Source organism: Theropithecus gelada, chromosome 3, assembly GCF_003255815.1.
Source record: "Theropithecus gelada isolate Dixy chromosome 3, Tgel_1.0, whole genome shotgun sequence".
NCBI classification, from domain to species: domain Eukaryota; kingdom Metazoa; phylum Chordata; class Mammalia; order Primates; family Cercopithecidae; genus Theropithecus; species Theropithecus gelada.
In genome coordinates this window covers 50,428,057-50,441,673 of record NC_037670.1, presented here as the reverse complement: position 1 = coordinate 50,441,673, position 13,617 = coordinate 50,428,057, and positions in this window count along the sequence as shown.

The window sequence follows — 13,617 nt, the reverse complement described above, 5'->3', positions numbered from 1 at the left end:
GAAGTCTGGGGTGGGCCCCCCTGGGGCCAGCGTCAGCACCCCCATATTATAGACAGGACGCCAAAACCTGAGCTTCTGGAACTGCCCTGAGACCCCACAAGGAGGGACCAGGGTGGAGAAGCAGGAACTTCTTAGACAGGCACCTCCCACTGCAGCCCCTTCCAGCCCCCACCCACCCTCCCACACCCTTCCAGCCCCCACCCACCTTCCCACATCCTCCCAGGCATCTTGGGACCAGTCTCCTCCGCCCTGAAGAGGATGCACGCTGCAGAAGCCTCTGGCTACAGGGCTACACAAGCCCGCCTTCGAATCCCTGTCAGTCCCTGCCCAGCTGTGTGTCCTCGGGCAAGCGTCCACACCTCTCTGAGTTTCTGCTTCCTCTGATGTAAAAATAGGGCCCCTCTATCAGTCTCTCAGAGGTGCCAGCAGGCCAGGGGACATGAGGCCGGGAAAGGACTTTTGAATTCTCGGGCATCCCTGAGGGTGGGGCTCACGGTTGCTCCTGGGTGGGGGGACACCAGGCAGGGGCTTGTTCTGCCGTTTCCTCGGGCTGCAGGAGGGACATGCGGGTCCCAGAGGACCAGGCTGTGGTTGCTGGGAGGAGGGGATGACAGAGGTGGGAAAGGGTGGCCCCGTGGGCTTTCACGGCCCACCCCTGCCCCAGCGGGGCAGATTTCAGCGCACTTGGCCCCCATCTCTGCCCCAGCAGACCGACACCTTTTTCCCAGGGCATTGAGAAGGCGGTCCGCCTGCGTTCCCACGGTGGCCCCCCAGCAGCCTGCAGGGGAATAAATCAATCTGCTGGTGGTGGGTGGGGAGGGCCGCTGGGAACGGAGGCCACGTCCTGCCTCTGGATGGAGGTTTTCTCCACCCACACGAGGTGAATTTGTCCACACTCAGCACCTAGGAAGTTGCCCTTTTCTCTGCAGTATCCAGAAGAAAATAAATTAAATGCAACAAGATTGTTCTAAAGTGCCGTCCCCGTAGCGTCATCGAGCTAAATGACAGATGTTTCGCTCTGAAAAGTGGCTCTAATGCCTGTGCAGTAACTTTGTCTCAAATGATTTCAGCAGACGTCAATAGAAGGGGCCTGGCGGTGCAGCCTCTCTTGCCACAGATGCAACACAGAAGGTGTGCGGGCGGGGCAGCCCCGTGCCTCTGGGGCCCCCAGTGTCCAGGATGGTGGGTGCTGGGCAGGGAGAGGGACAGTCATGTCTGGGATGGTGTGAGTGGCATCAGACACTGGACTGCATGGGGCAGGCAGGGCTGGGGGCGGTCACCTGGGGCGGTCACCTGAGGTCACAGAAGGGGCCCAACCCGGAGAGGGGGAGGTCCAGGCTCCAGATCAGTGCAGCAAACCAGGGTGACCCACAAGAGTCCAGGCTCTCCCCAGACTTCAGCATCCTCATCCCAGAGATGGGTGTGTGGGGCCTCACCGTGGCACCCTCACGATCCAATGTAACCCCAAGACTCTGCACCTCATCAGCCAACTCAAGGGCTCCCGTGAAACTCTGCAGAAACCCCAAGCCCAGTGATATTTATAGGAATCATTTCAAAACAGCTGTTCAAATATGACACCTTTTTACCCAGGCAGAGGGGGCTGGCATGGGAGAAGATGCGGCAGCTTAGGTTTCTGTTTTCCTTTTTCTTAAATCGTGGTCTTATTTTTTTAAATAAAATGATAGCTCGAGTCCTTGACTGAGAAGCACAATCCAGTCTTTCAATCCAGCACCTAATCCCCTAATGCCCTTTATCAAACGCCTGGTCGTTTAAAGTGTTATTAAATGCCTTTTTTTGGATTATAATTTTTACTCTTCACTATATGATGGCTATATAATCAAATATTCATTGGATAATGATGATTAAAATATTTAATCCCCCAAAAGATGTTTAGAACAATTTAGGCTACCATTGACTTAATTAAGGGAGTTAGGGGATTAGTGATGAAATGAAGGGGTAGTTTTTTTAGAACTAATTTTGTGGTTCTTGTGGCTCTGAAACCAGGGGAGGAGTGGGTCGAAGGCAGGGAGAGACAGGAGCCAAGGGCCAGGGGCCACTCCACCTTGGGGACCCCCAGGCCCCTGTGAAGATGAGGAGTGGGAGGCCAGGAAGCTCCTACTTCTGCAGAATGGGAACTGGGTCCTGCCTGCGCAAAGTGAGCTCACGGGGTCCCGAGATCAGAGCTGATGGCACCCCAGGCCAGGCCGCCCAGCCCTCCTCTGCGTGGCTCATTGACCTAAAGCCCTTCTGAATGATCAGTGTTTTTTTTGTGGCCCCCATTAGCTCTGCAGGGCCCTGAGGAAGCCCGCCTCGGCCCACGCCTGCGGGAAGTTCTAGGATGTCTGAGCCGGTCTTCCGAGCTTGAAAGGCGGGCCGCCTGCTCCTTGTCCCTGCCCCTCCTGCTCCTTGTCCCTGCTCTGGGGGAGGGGGTGGGAGGCTTGGCTGCACGTGAGTGACCAGACTCTCGCCTGAGTTTAGCTTCACACATGCCTGTCACCTGCATCTTTCTGAACTAAAGGTGGGCTCAGGACAGAATTCTGGCCACAGGCCACAGGGGGGTGAGCTCTGGGTGACGGCCTAGCCTCCTGGTGAAGGTGCGGATTCTCGCTTGAGCCACCAGCCTCATCCCCACGGCTACCCACACTCAGACAGAAGAGCTGAGCCCTAGAAAGACAAAGGGGTCTGTAAGGAGTCGCACCGCGCAGGAGAGGCCAGCCTGGCTGTGACAGCTGTGTGGACACAGAGCCCAGAGGCCACAGGTGTGGGTCACATGCCCACGCCCCACCCCCCGCTTCTCTGTGGCCACGGCCCCACCCCCGCCCCCCCCGCAGCCGCCTCCTTCCCTCCCACCGCCTCCCAGCCTGAGCCAGGCAGTCCCTTTCAGAGGCCTAAGCCCACCGCACAGTGAGATAAGTAGACATTTGCCTGAGAATTAAGCGCCGCTCGTTGACAGGCTGCAGAAATCCACCAACCCAAGGGCTCTAATACCCCCGATGTTCCGGGGCAGGGGAGGGGAAAGGGAAGGGAAAACTGGGACCAAATTCCATAATCCATATTGACATAAATCTGCAGATAGATGTGGGAACATCCTGCCACTCCACGTGCCAGCCCCCTCCTCAGGAACCGAGGCCAAGGCCGTGCCACACCTTTGCCCCTGCCTGCCAGGGGGGCTCAGTGTCACGAAGCAGCCCTGGCCCTCAGTCCCAGCTCAGAGCCTGGGGTTTGAGAGGAAGCCAGGGCCCCCTCCTCCTGCCTAGGGGAGCTGGGGGCGGACAGCCCTCACTGCTGGACAGGGCTGCAAGGGACCCCTCCCACTGACCTGGGCTGCTTGATCTGGGGAGAGAGGCTAAAGGTCACCCTGACCTTCGTATTTTAGGGAAGCAGTTGCCTCCAACCCTTGGAGAAGCCAAGGGACCAGCTTCCCCACTGAGGACACCAGAACCTGGGATGTCAGAACCCCCATCCCAAAGTGGAGGCCCTAGATCCCGGCACCTAGGTGCCCACTCGAAAAGGGGCCAGTAGCTGGGCACCTCATCTGTGGCAGGCCTGTCCCTCTCTGCAATACGTGTCTTCTTACTTTTCCGGAGCCGCTGTGACAAACACACAAACGGGACAGCTTAAACAGCAGAGATTGACTTCGCATGGTCCTGGGGGCTGGAAGGCCAAGATCCAGGAGTGGGCAGGGCTGGCCTCTCCTGGGGCCTCTCTCCTGGGCTGGCGGACAGCGTCTTCTTCCTGGGCCCTCACTGGGTCTTTACTTCGCCCATCTGCATCCTCGTCTCCTTTCTTTATAAGGACTCCAGCCCTATTAGATTAGAGCCCAGCCCAATGAGCTCGTTTTATCTGAACCATCTCTTTAAAAGCCTCATCCCAAAATACAGGCACATTCTGAGGTCCTGGGGGTTAGGACCTCAGCGTGGGAATTTAGCCCCTAACGTATGCTATCTCCCTCTGTCCCCATCACCACCCTACATGGGCTTGCAAGGTTAAGCCGAAGGAACTCAGGCCCCAGCAGCTTCTCCTGCGGGTGGCCCCCTCTGCCACCCTGCTGAGACCCTGGTGACCTCATGATCAGCTACACCCCCTCAGCATTCAGAGTGGGGCACCTCGTAGCCAGTACGACTCATAATGCAGGTCCCCAAAACTACCTAGGAGTCTGGCCAGAGTGAAGTGAAGTCGGGGGCAGGGAGTCCAACTCTGAATTTCTCCTGCTTCGTCACGGCTGCTGATGAGGACAAGAAACCCTGGGTGATCTGCAGGAAACCGCAGTTGCTCCCTGCAGAAATGAAGGGTCCTGTCCAGTGATCCCCTACTTCCCACCCACTGCTCCACTCCCCGCCCTTCCAGACAGATGCCCAAGGACAGATGAGGGGAGCATTCTACCAGCTGGAAGACTGCCCTGGCCAGGTACAGTGGCTCGTGCCTCTAATCTAAGCACTTCGGGAGGCTGAGGCGGGTGGATCACTTGAGGTCAGGAATTCGAGACCAGCCTGGCCAACATGGCAAAACCCCATCTCTACTAAAGATACAACATTAGCCAGGCGTGGTGGCAGGCACCTGTAATCCCAGCTACTCGGGAGGCTGAGGCAGGAGAATCGCTTGAACCCGGGAGACGGAGGTTGCAGCGAGCCGAGATCGCACCATTGCACTCCAGCCTGGACAACAAGAGCAAGACTCTGTCTCAAAAAAAGACTGTGCCCTGAGCTCCTCTCACCTCTAATGTGCCAGCTCCCCCTCTGGGCACTGGGCACAGGGACTCCCACGCCAGCCCAATGAACCATCCTGAAGACCAAATAAGACTTAGCTAAGATATTCTTACGGAACAGCTTTGATAGCTGGAATTACTGGAATACACTTTCAGACTCACCACAGATATAGAAGAAAGGGTTTGGTGACGACAACCCAGACGTGCAGAAAACAAAACAAGCAAAACAAAACACCTGAGCCACCCAGCCCTGCCCCCTCACCCCTATCACAGAGTTGATGTCACATATGCAAGGAGCTGCTCTTCGGGGCTCCTGGGCACTCCCCATGTAACCATGGCCTACCAGAGACGAAGGCAGGAAGGGGGTGAAGCCCCTCTCAGCCCGGGCCACACCCTAAGGCTGCCGCCCTGCCTCCCTCCGTCCCTCCCGCCAGGTTCTGGTTCCAACCTCACTCCCTAGGAGGCGGGGTTCCACTGCTCCAGCAGATAAATCTGCCAGGGTTCATTGCCGCTGCCGGGCTGCCCAACACGCCTTTGTGGCTCCCTTTGGCCTGTCTGCCCTAAATAGAGCTGTGGGAGGAAGCGGAGGGGGACTACCCCAGCGAGGGTGGCCTGTCACGGACCCCTCCCTCCAGCCCTGGGCCTGTCCCGACCCTGCCAGGGACTGCAGTGTCTCTATGCCCGGGTGCAGGGGTCCCTGTGGGTGCTTTCCAGTGCCAGCAGCAGCCCTCGCACTCCCATGAATCACAGGCCCTCATACCCTGAGAGGGAAGGGACAGGTCCAGGCCAGCGGCTAGTTGGGGGAAGGGGGGTGGGGGGAGTGGAGGGGGCAGTCACCAGCCTCCCCTTTCCTTCTCCTCCAAGGAAAAATATCCAACACTCCCCGGTGACAAAGTTGCTGTTGATTTTCAGAGGTTCAAAGGAGTCTAAGGGGGCTTGGCCCAGGGTCAGGGCCGTGGAGAGCATGGAGAGAGTGGAGACCGTGGGAAGGAAGATATAGGGGAAAGTAGAATCTGGGACTGGGAGAAACCGGGGGTTGGGGGATGAAGGAAGAGGGGAGGCCAAGGAAAAAGAAGGGGACCACCGGGACTGTGCTGAGAGCAATGCCAGGACACCCCACCCCCCTCCCAGCCCAAATCCCCCACCACGTCCCCACTCAGCCCCGCCCACCCGAACAAGTCCAGAAACTGGCATCGCCCCGTGGCTTCACCCTCCCACCTCATCAGCAGGTGCCCCCAGCAGTGCCGACTCCACTGCACCGTCTCCACCATCCGGGTCTCTGGCCCGGGCGTTGCCTGCCCTGCCTCCGCGTGGCTTTTCCTGAGCCGAGATGTGTGTGCAAGAGGCTTAGGGGAGGGAAACAGGATTGGACCCAGGGAGAATTTAAACTGCAGCATAGTTGCAACTGCAACAGAGGCCCAGCTATCCCACGGAAAGCTCCCTCAGAGCTGGCCCAGCCAGAGGCCCAGGCCGGCATCGCACCTGCAGGGAGGCGGGCGTTGGATATGGGTGGCCCAGAGCGGGAGCACAGTGCTAGGAGAGGCAGTGCCCCTCAGCCCCACAAGCACCCGCCCCACAGGGAGATGAAGAGACACCCCGGTATCACCATGCCCCCCAGCCCCAGCATCCTCCAGCTTCTCATCCCACTCAAAACTCGGCCACCAGTGGAGCCTTTGGACCACACCCCTGTGCTGACCTCCCTGCTCAACAAGGCTGCCTGCATGGGAAATAACCACCCGCTGTGCTCATATCTGGCGTCGAGGCCCAAACACTATCCTCTCCTTTCCTATTTTCCAGGGTACGGCTGCCTGCCTCCTGCACAGAACACCAGTTCCACGAAGGCGAGGACCCAAACTGCCCTGCCCACACGCACTTCAGCATCGAAATCAGGTCCTGGAAATGGGGAAACTGAGGCAGAGGCGGAGGGCAGAGTGCCCGGGCCCCTCCAGGAAGGTCCCTGGACACCGGTGGGTGGAGCTGTCCCGGCAGTTGGGGAAGAATATGTTTTCAATAGTCCCTTCTAAGGGTGGGGGACATGGCTGGAGAGGAGGAAGGTTGCTCCAGCCCCAAGCGGCCCCGGGGCGGGCGGAGGAAGGGGAGGGAGAGGAGGCTTTGAAACCTGCCGGTGCAACCACAGCTTGATGAGGGCAGTGTTGTAGTTACACTTTTTTAATTAAGTGAATAATTAAAAAGAAGTTGATTATCAATTAGCTAATTAAATAATCCATTTTACTTTCATATTCCCGCTTTTCTCCTATTTTTTTTTCTTTCTTGTATTTTTTCTTTTTTTTTTTTCCCCCTTTTTTTTTTTTTCTTTTTTGGTTAATCACTGTGGCCGCGGTAATGAGCCGCCTCGGGTTGCCAGGCAACCGGCTCCCAGTTAAACAGGCGCAGCTGCCTCCGTCAGCGCCCTGACTGCTGCGGGGGAGGGGCGGGTCCTCGGAAGCCCCTTCTGCGCGGCGCCCAGTGACACCCTCGGCAGACACGCCCGGCGGTGGGGGATCCGGGGTGGTCCACGCCCTCCACGCGCTCCAGGCCCTGAGGATCCGGGGGGTGCGGCCCGCCTTCCCTTTCCGCCCCTCTGACCCCATCGAGCTTCCTTGCGCGCATCGGTGCTGCGGGCCTCAGTTTCCCCGCTGCTGGGCTTGGGATCCCGCGGCCGCAAGGACCGGCTGAGAGCTCGGGGCGCTGTGCTGGGGGCGGGAGAGAGGCGGCCCTGAGGCCTGCGCGTCCCCTACACCGGGGCCCGGGCGGGACACACGCCCAACGGGACCCCTGAGCCCCCAGGCTGAGGACAGGGATGGGGGTGAGGCCAGGACGGAGCCGCCCGCACCCGTGGCCGTGAAGCGGGAGGTGCGCGGCCCCCTGAAGCTGCCCCGACTGCAGCCGAGGGGGCGACCTGTGGTGCCAACTGCCTCACCCTGCTTGGCCGCCGCCGCCTGCGGGTCTCCAGCAGGTCCCACCCCACGCGCCCGCGGAGCCCTCTCCAGAGGCTCCTCCAAGGCCTCTGCAGAGGCGCGGCCAGCCCCCCCGTTTCTGCGCATCCCTGGCGCTCAGACACAGCCCGGGCCGGGTACCCAGCGATTCCCTTCGGCCTCCACAGCCTCCTGGGGAGGGGCTGCCCGCTGCTCCCACGCGGGGCCCAGGGGTCACCGCAGCCCTGGCCTAGGTGCGTCCGTCGGGCTCCTGGGCTCGGAGCCACCCTGCCCGCCCCCCAGCGCCTCTCCGGAGCGCTCACCCCGCCCCCGATTCGTGTTGTTTTGTGGTTTTTTTCTCTAATTCTCCGGAGTTACTCTTTTGTTGCCAATTGTTTCTGTGCCCGGAGGCCACGCTGTAAATGAGATGTTACATCTGCACCGAGCTAAGTAAACACTTTATAAATGAATAAATAAGTGAATAAATAACGAAATCGTCATCTCAGGGCGGCCCAGCTGCCAGGGCTCCAGCCTGCCTGCGGGGGTCTGTGTGGTCCGGGACCCGGGCCTGGGGTCGGGGAGGCGCCGGGAGGGGCCATTTCCCAGCCGTGTCCCTCCCCTGACCCCCTCTTCCTTCCTCTCCCAAATCATCTCCAGGCTCTGGGCGTTTGGTCCCCAGATGTCGTGTGGGATTCGTGGCTTCCACCCACCGGTTCTCAAACAAAAACGGGTTGTCACCGCGCCTCTTAATCCTGGGCTAGCCACGGAGCGTTTCTTCCCGGATCGGGCCGCGGCTCGAACTGGCATCTGCGGAAGGAGGACCCGGTCGTGTCGGCCGCCGCCGCCCCAGGACGGGACTGGGGGCCTCTCCACATTCCGCCCGGACCTGACACATTGCCTCCAACGGGGAAAACGCAGAGCAGCGGAGCCTCCGCCTCCCAGCCCGGCCTCTGCCCGCCCTGCCCGGCGCTGGAGGCACCAGGCCGGCCCAATTCCGAGAGGCTGAACTTCGCAATTATCACGGATAACAAGAACAAATGAAAGCGCACTCATTGAGTAACTGATATCAATTATGAAGCCCAGCTTTAGAGTCTGGAATAAATGATAGGGGAATTGGCCTGAGAGAGAAGGAAGCAGGCATGTTATTATTTACGCCAGATTAAGAAAAGTATCCAATTTGCTGGCCATCTCCCTCCCCGTGGGAATTGGCATCAATTTTATTATTGTTCTTCCGATTTTAATATTCTCTAAATGAATTACTATTGAGCGAGGTAGTTAGTCAATAGTTTAATGCAATTAATTATCTGTAAATCACTTTGTTATCTTTCTTTTTTTTGAGAGACAGAGTCCTAACTCTAAACTCTAGTAAGCAATAGTTTAGGGGAAAGTAGAGAGAGTGGGTATTTGTAGGGCTGGGGTCTGGGGAACCTGGGTAGGGTCAGTGGTCAGGGGTCTCCCTGTCCTGGTCTCAGATCTCCTGATCGGAGCAGGCGTGAACTATGGACACTGTAGGGAGACCTTCCACAGTGGATTTAGCCAGCTGCAGCCAGGAGGCTGAGAAGGTACTGAAAGCGGCTGGGAACGCTGCTGCCCAGGCACTGCAAGCCACAGTCTGGGCCTGTTTTGTCTTTAGTTTAGGTGGAAAAATTAAATTCACAGATCATGCCCTTGGCTGTTTCTTTTCTGGCCCCTCTGGGGCTCTTCCCTGGCCATGCCTGGGTGAGACAGAGGCTTACTCCTGGGTGTTACCCTCTAAACTGCCCAGCGGCCCTTCCTGGCTGCACCCGGCTTCTCCACCTTCAAGGACGGAGGAAGCCTGGACGCAGGGAAGGACTTGGAAGAACGAAGACTGTGTTAGGAGGGGCAGTGGGGAATCTGATAGTATTTCCAAGTTACTCTATGCGAGCTTCTTTCTTGTTTGTGGGGACAAGCGGAAGCCTCATCTCTCCCACACACACCCCTGGAGTGCCGCCAGACTAGGTGGATTCCACAGGCCTCCCAGCACCTGAGTTGGGGAGCCCAGGCCCCGGGCTGCAGGACCAGGGTGGAGCCACCAGCTAAGTTTCCAAGAAAGCTGACTGATCTCTTCAGGACTTGGGGACTGGTGGCCCTGGCGTTTTGGGGAGCTGCTGGAAGATGCTTTCCTTGGTCCCAGCTGCCTGTTCTCAATCGTCTACTGCTCTGGTTAGAAGCAAGAGGGGACAGTGATCTCAGCTCCAACCGAGGGCCTTCAATTTTCAACAACAACAATAACAACAACAACAACAAAAAGTCTTCTGTTTTTTCCCAGTGCCTTTCCCAGGCCTGACTGCGGCACTGGAACCAAAGTTGTCCCCCATGAGGTCTAAGGATGGAACATTTGCTAAGAGGGAAAAGATGGCAGAACGGAAAGGCAAACTTTTATTTTTTTTCCTAGCAGCTCAGAGTAGCTGTTCTCCCATACATTAGGACACCAAGGGGGGCCATGGGGGATGGGCAGGTCCTGCTGGTAGAGGGATGATAGATAACAGATAAACTTGTAGACAGTCACTCGCCTAGGCCAGACTTTGAGCCCAGGGTAATAGATTGCTAATGGCACGAGGGCCAGCGGTTGCAAAGTGCTGTGCAGTGTCTGGTCCCATCTAAGACACGTTCACAGAGTGTGCAGGTGTCTGTGTGAGTGCGGGTGGGTGCAGGGGTGCCAGTGTGTGGCCCAGACACCCACAAGCCTCTCTGGAATGCCAAGACAATCCCTGAAAATTTTCCTCTTCCTCCCACTGAGTCACCCATCACCCCCCCAAAAGAAATGCTGGAGCTTCTCACCATTCAGCGAAAATTGAATTCCCCCGAAATAGCTCTGAGGACAGGACCCGATATTTCATAGTGTTTTAAAAGTAATATTCCGTTTGTTGGTGCTGTGAAATAGGGCACCAGGAACACTACAAGAAATAAAAAGAGTAATTTCTCAGTGGAGAAGTTGCCTGTTTCCAATTCAGGCCCCAGATCGCTGGAACCTGGGTCCTGGATGCTTCGCTCTGACCGCAGCGGCGGGGTCCTCACCGGCTGGGAGGCCCGCCCCTCCCAACTCACACATCTGGAATTGGCATCAGGGGCGCTGCGGGCTCCGGAAGTTCTCACACTTCACGACTCATTAAACCGGGGTTTGGATTCCTCGGGAAAGGGGATGAGGGTGCGAGTTACGCTGGGGGGTTGGGTTTGGGGGTAGATGCGCGTCCAGCTCCCCTGTCAGCAGCAGCCCAGAAGGCAGGTCGGGGACACGATCTCTGGGGTGCAGGCCTGGTAGCGTGTCGGCTGGGGTCGGGGGTGGCCTGACGTGACTTAGAAAGGGAAGAAACATTTTTCGATCCCAGAAAGCCACTGTGTCCCTCTGGGGAGTGCCCTGGAGGAGTGAGCCCCTGGACCAGGTGAACAGAGTGGGGAGACGTGGGGGCATCTTATGCAATCACTCTGGCTTCACAGACAGACTTTGCTGGGGCCAAGGAAAGGGAGGGGGCCAGTGCCTGCCACCGCCGCCAGGAGGGGCCCCAGGGGTTGCCCACCCCACCCTCCTGGGCCGGTCTTTCTGGCCAGGTCTTCCGGGGCGGGGTGGGGGTGGGGGCCGCCCAACCTCTCCTCCACACACTCTCATTTGATGGTTACTGATACTGCCTTAATGTCTGAAGGGGATAATACTTGGGAGCTTAAAATTACAATTGCTTCTACTTAAATTTATTTGATGGCCGGAGCGTTTCCGTTATATATCCGTATATGGGTTTTCAATATCTTAAATGTTTAAAAAGGTTTTATTCTGTACTTACACTGAGTGAAATTAAAAAGAAACAGTAAAATGTTTGAAAATGAAGTGCATTATGTTTAATAAATTTAAAATGAACAAAGACTGCTATATCGCCAGCAATATCATTCCCTGCCCAGGGGCATTAATAAAGACTGGAGGTTTGGAAAAACAATATTTTCTATTAAAATTCTGCGCTGTGTTTCAATATTAAAAGGATATGTGATGAATTTCCAGTGTTACCCAGACGGGGTCAGAGATTAATTTCATTTCTTTCTGGTCAGCATTCTGTCGATAATTAATCAAAAGCAGAGTTTCTTAATGAAACACTTTTCATAAAGTGATAATTAGCAGGAAAGAGGCGGCTCGCAGACAGTCCCCGCGAGCTGTCTAATAACCGGTGAGGCGCGGGGCTAGGTCCTGGGGGCCGGGGCCGGGGGCCGCGGGGACAGGGGCTCCCCAGGGAAGGGGCTGAGTGTGGGGAGTTGGAGCCCTCGCCCGGCCGAGCCCTGAGCTGGGCGGCTCTGCAGACCGGCCCTAGGACGGTTTTATCTGGCCGCAGAAGGAATCCGCAGAAGCCGGCGCGCGAGGGGCCCGGCCGGGCCAACCCCTCCCCTGCCCAGTAGGGCCGCTGGGACGCTGTGTGATCTTAGGCAAGTCCCTTCCCCTCTCTGGGCCTCTGCGCGTCCTCCTACTGGAGGAACCGCTGCAAGCAGAAACCCTCTGGCCTCCAGCGCGGAGATACTGGCCCTCGTCCTAGCCAGCTGCCCTCCCCGCGGAATCCCGGGGGGACCCACTGCCACCCCTGGCCCCAGGCCGAGCTCCCGCTCACACCGCGGCTTCTGTGTGTGCCTGGAGGCCAGCGCCACGCGGAGCCCGCGGCCAGTGGCTGGGAAGCCTGGGAGGTCGCGCGCAGGGAGGGGAAGTGAGGAAGGAGAGGGAAGGAGGAAAGGGGAGGCGTCCGCAGGCTGGGGAGTGGATTATTAGTGCATTATAAAATTACTAAAAATAAATGGAAAACAATTAAGGGGTTCAAGAGTAAATAAAGTTAATGCAACAAAATTAGTGGCAATTAGCGGCGGCGCCCGCGCGCCCGCGCTCGCTCCCCGCAGCCCGAATGTGGTTTGGAGCTTGGGGCCTCCGGGCCGCTAACAAAGGCCTCCCGCCGGTCCCGCCAGGCGCAGCCTGTGGGGGCCGGGCCCCACGTCTCGGCCAAGGCGGGAGAGCTGGACCACCGGCTGCCCACACCCCCAGCAAGCCGGGAGCTCCCTAATCCCGGGCGGAGAGGCAGGTGCCGGCTCCACCGCAGGTCTGGCCTTGCCCGCGCTGCTGGGCAAACGCTGCAAACTTTCCGATAACGCGGAGAGGCGGGGGGTTCTGTGCAGATGAGATTATCGATAGTTATTGAAAGTCCCCAAATAGGATTTACAAAGCAGGCTCCTGCGCCTTTAATAGAATTCTAGATAATCTTTTATCACAACAAGACACCCATATAGAATTATTTAAACAGATTGGACGGCTGCAGCAGCAAATTTCAATTATTCTAATGCTTTAATAAATGTGGTGCGTGTGTATTAAATTCAAGCTTCTTAATCCAAATTTTACGATTTAACTGCACTGATTTTTCATTACTGCAACACCCACACGCGGCAATGGCCCGCTCCTCTCTCGGGGAGGGTGATCCCAGCTCAGAAAAGCCGAGAGGGGCGCACGGAGTCGGGCGGCCTAGAGGAAAGGGAGTCACGGCCGGGCGAGGGGCACCGGGAGCGGGGAGACCCGGGAAAGGCAAGGCGAGAGCGGCCGGGAGGAAGGGAGGATGCCCAGCGGGGCCCAGAGAGCTGCAGACCGGCCAGCCCCGAGCCCCGTTCCTCTCAACTCTGGGTTTCTGTCCCCACGCGCCCTCTCCATACTCACGCCGCGGCTCTGCCCGGCCCGGTGGTTCCCAGCGCAGGGGGTTCCGTCCGGGCCCCCTCTGGGCGGCGCCCCGGGCAGAGGGGCCCACAAGGAAGGGCGTCGGGATGCGGGCAGCCCTCGGCCACAGCCCCGGCTCCTCGTGGCCACTCTGCCCCGGGTGCGCCAGGGAGCCGCTGGGCCCCACCAAGGCCTCCCTTCGGGCCGCCCCTTCCCTCCAGTCCCTCCACCGCTAAGTGAGAAAAACAGAACCAAGCGCCCAAGATGCGCCCCCAAGTCCACCCCACGCCCACCCCGGCCGCCCCCGAGGCTGC